The sequence below is a fragment of the Salvelinus sp. IW2-2015 genome, unplaced genomic scaffold, assembly GCF_002910315.2.
Source record: "Salvelinus sp. IW2-2015 unplaced genomic scaffold, ASM291031v2 Un_scaffold4481, whole genome shotgun sequence".
Taxonomy (NCBI): domain Eukaryota; kingdom Metazoa; phylum Chordata; class Actinopteri; order Salmoniformes; family Salmonidae; genus Salvelinus; species Salvelinus sp. IW2-2015.
The window spans coordinates 18,388-22,732 of NW_019945751.1; the positions used below are offsets into that span (position 1 = coordinate 18,388).

The 4,345-nt window shown below is 36.3% G+C and overlaps 1 long non-coding RNA gene across 2 annotated transcripts in view; it reads left to right on the forward strand.

The window, feature by feature from the left end:
* Positions 1 to 4,256, forward strand: part of LOC139026340 (uncharacterized) — a 22,629-nt gene extending 18,373 nt beyond the window's left edge. For both annotated transcript variants that reach the window (XR_011478118.1, XR_011478117.1), the window contains exons 3-5: positions 313 to 495; positions 3,809 to 3,925; positions 4,169 to 4,256. This is a non-coding gene — a long non-coding RNA (uncharacterized lncRNA). The remainder of the gene's footprint in view (positions 1 to 312; positions 496 to 3,808; positions 3,926 to 4,168) is intronic.
* The last annotated feature ends 89 nt before the right edge of the window (positions 4,257 to 4,345 follow it).

Genomic DNA, 4,345 nt, shown 5'->3' on the forward strand with positions numbered 1-4,345 from the left:
CTTGTGTTGCTATACTGTTTATAACGACCTTAACAAACAGTAACTTATTTTTATTATTATTGTTATTATCATTATTATTGTTGTTGCTGTACTGTCTATAACTACCTTAACAAACAGTGACTTATTATTATTATTGACAGTTACCATGGAGATGTCATTTCACAGCTACATATTCATGTGATTGCATTAAATCATCTGATTGTTTCTATGTCTGTTAGTAAATGTTTTATAGGAGATAATTAATAAATAATAACAATTGACATTAAAGAATTACTGTGTTAACCACAACCAACATGTTGGATCTCTGATTAGGTTTCAGTTCTCTAAAATGCATCTCTCTGGGGAGAGAGAGGAGGGACCTGCCTCTAAAATGAGTCTCTCTGGGGAGAGAGAGGAGGGGGGACCTGCCTCTAAAATGAGTCTCTCTGGGGAGAGAGAGGGGGGCCCTGTCTCTAAAATGAGTCTCTCTGTGGAACATGACACCAAAGCTAAGAGGTGAGATGACAATTTTTGAAATAATTATTAACAGTTTATTTCCAAAATGCATCACATTTGTTTTTTAATCAGAAATGGTTGCTTATGGGTACCTTCAATATTACTGTTCTCAGATTTTCAGTTAATAGATTTTAGATGGGTATATCTTTATTAAATTATTATTACTATTATTACTGTCCTCTTTTTCAAGATGTGGCCGATTTAAACAGCCAGAATACATTTTTGAAATAAGATCATTTATTTTTTTACGACATCTTGTTTCTAAATGGCTGCTGGGTAATTTGATATGTATCGAAATGTTAGTTTGTAGGCATCGAATTTAACGAATGCTGCGCAGATTCACTGAGTTGCAAACCAAACGGACAGGTCTAGCTCATTGATTTGTAGATCTGACGCAGTTGCTACCTCAGATTATGAGCCTAGCAGGTGTTGTGAATGAGTTATGTAGTACCCACAGAAGGCCACAGGGAGGAGCAAGAGAGCTATAAACCCATACTGTTTTTTGCCTTAAAAACCCTAAACCAAACAATCAATCAAATGTATTTATACAGCTCTTTTTACATCAGCAGATGTCACAAAGTGCTRTACAGAAACTCTAACCCTACATATAACCTATTTTAGCCTTAACCCTAATTATATGGTAGGGTAGCCTAGAACACTTTTAGAAACTATTTTAGTAATAATATTATGTTAGTAAATACAATTATAGTACTAAATAATATTTTGATTATTTTGTTCATCAAAACCTGTGTAAGCATTTTGCTTTTATTGTTTTGTTATTTTATTATATTTGTTATTGGAAGGCAGAACACTTGATAAACAAGACACATTAGTTTTATTTTTCAAATGTGGTTTGAACTGGGTGACCTAGTAACCTCTATGTGAAAGTCCAGCAATTGGCTTGGGATAGGTGGGACAGGTTTGAGACTGATCTAAGGAATTAACAAAAAAAATACAATTGTTTTCTCTGCTGGCTCACCAATGTCTGTAGGTGAATTAAAAACTTTTAATTGCTAAATATTTCCAATAGACGGCAGCATAAGACCATGAAGCACCAGTTATAGGCTACAAGCAGCAATATGATTGACATAAAATAGCATGCAACCACAGACTATATGTCTCATGATTTTCTAAAATGGTCACTCATTACTTTAGTTAGCTATATATCTCGTATTAGGGCTGTGTTGCTTTTGGGAGAGCAAAAAAATATTGACTTGTCACACCCTGGCCTTAGTTATCTTTGTTTTCATTATTATTTTAGTTAGGTCAGGGTGTGACATGGGGAATGTATGTGTTTTGGTTTGTCTAGGGGTTTTGTACGTTTATGGGTCAGTATCTTGTCTAGGTGTTTGTATGTCTATGGCTGCCTAGATTGGTTCTCAATTAGAGACAGCTGTGGTTCATTGTCTCTGATTGAGAGCCATACTTAAGGCAGTCATAGGCATTTGGGTTTTGTGGGTAATTGTCTATGTTGAACGTTAGTAGCTTGTGTGTGCACTTTCGTTTATAGCTTCACGGTCGTTTGTTTGTTTTGTTAGTTTTGTTGTAAGAGTGTTTCGTTTCGTGTTACGTCTTCGTCTAAATAAAAGGAAGATGTATTTCTCACACCCTGCGCCTTGGTCCACTCTCTCTCCGCAAGACGATTGTGACATGACTATAGCAGGTATTGAACCCCGGGTAAATTATCACTAGTCAGAACCTCAACCTCAGTATACATTCATTATAAAAATGAATGTTAATATCTGATATTGTGAGTAAACAACCTCGGAATAGAAAAGACAAGAGTGCGTCTTCCAGCCCACCAGTAAAATACATAATTCAACCCTCCCGGTTAGCGAGAGGCAGAGTGCTTGCATTCGGAGCTGAGTTGACTAATAGAGAGAGAAGGCAGAGCAGGTCGATGCTGGTTGATGAATTTGACAGTGAATGTACCTGGAAAATACGTTTTTCTCAACCAGAGGTGACTGAATTAATGTTCAAGCTTATTAATTATCGTTATATTAATGAAGTATTATTTCAAAACATGAGCATAAAAACAGGTAATAATAAACATGAATCATCATTATATTACTTCACAGTAATCTGTTAAATGCTTTTTCAGTCCTTCCTTTTGTGTTAGCAGTGTGGAAAGGGACAGAAAGAAGCACACAGGAGTTTTCCTGTGAAGGGGAGTGGTGGTGTATCCACTTACAACCATAAAATAACCACATAGCATAACAAAAAATGACACTGACATGAACCAAAAACATCATACATTTAGTTAATTATATATAATAATAATAATAATTAACTAAATGTATGATGTTTTAGTTAAAACTGTCCAGTTAGAAACACTCAATCTCAATCTCTTAATTCAAAGACTCAATCATGGACTCTCTTACTGAAATGTGTGGCTGTATTGTTGTCTCTACCTTCTTGCCCTTTGTGCTGTTGTCTGTGCCCAATAATGTTTGTACCATGTTTTGTGCTGCTACCATGTTGTGTTGCTACCATGTCGTTGTTATGTTGTATTGCCACCATGCTGTGTTGTCATGTGTTGCTGCCTTGCTGTGTTGTCATGTGTTACTGCCATGCTATGTTGTTGTCTTAGATCTCTCTTTATGTTGTGGTGTCTCTCTTGTCTTGATGTGTGTTTTGTCCTATATTTATATTTTATTTTATTTATTTATTTTTAATCCCAGCCCCGTCCCCACAGGAAGCCTTTTGCCTTTTGGTAGGCTGTCATTGTAAATAAAAATGACGTGCGTAAAATAACAAATAAAAAGATGGGTGACATTATCTGCCAAAGCAACATCCCCGTAGACAAAGAAGAGCTCTCCAGTAGGAACCAAAACATTCAAAGGACATTTTCTAAAAAGTGAGGTTACAAGTTTATCATCTTTCAAAGCAGAATTACTTTCACATTGTTCCTCAACTATAGTGTGTGATATACACATTTCTAGCTCTGAGTCTCCACCTTTTCCAATGTAAAGAACACCATTTCAAATGTTGCATAAGACCGAATCGAGCCGGGCGGTCACATTTGAGAGTGAGGCAGATATATAGCAATTAGCAAAAAAAAATATATTTGTCCCTCTGAAATGAAACCATCAAGTGATAGATTTTTAACAAATACATGTCTGTCATTGAACAATCCCATGCCATGATTAGATAGCGAAAAAACACACCAAGCTCATAATTTCTTTAAACAACAAAAGATCATTTACGAACATTTCTGAAAAGGGATACATAGCGTTTTGGAATTAAACTCTTGTTTCCCCATCTGAGCTCAGAGTAGATGAGAGATGTAATGTTTGTCTCTGTTGTGTTGAAGTCCAATCAAGCAGGAGAGACCAGCCTCCCCTGAACCCAGCTGTGTGTCCATGAAGAGTGACCTGTCTATGAATCTACCTATATACTTTAGAAATGAAGACTTTTCTACTGAACAAAGGTAAGAAGAACTCATGGGTCATGGTCAGTGAGTTAAACAACACTGTCTCTAGTCATTTCTCCTCTCCCATTTTAACATTTATTTTTGTTGTTTTCATAATCCATAGGCTAATCTTTTTGTCCATTTTCATAGTCCTAAAACAATATTAAACAAACACAACATTCCCTCCCTGTGTGTGTTTGTGTGTGTGTGTGTGTGTGTACTCCCTGGATGAGGAGATGTAATCTCATGTTTTGTGCACAGAAACCAACAGGAGAGGTCAGAGTCAGAGATTCTCAGTGGTCAGTCTTCCCAGAGTCATCAAACAGACCTGGCCTCCATATTCAGTGTATGTGGTCCTGTTATGTACACTTGTTTTTGTTTACCTCAAGTAAAGTTGATCTGTCAATCATTCATTAATGTGTTAATGAGAAAGCATTT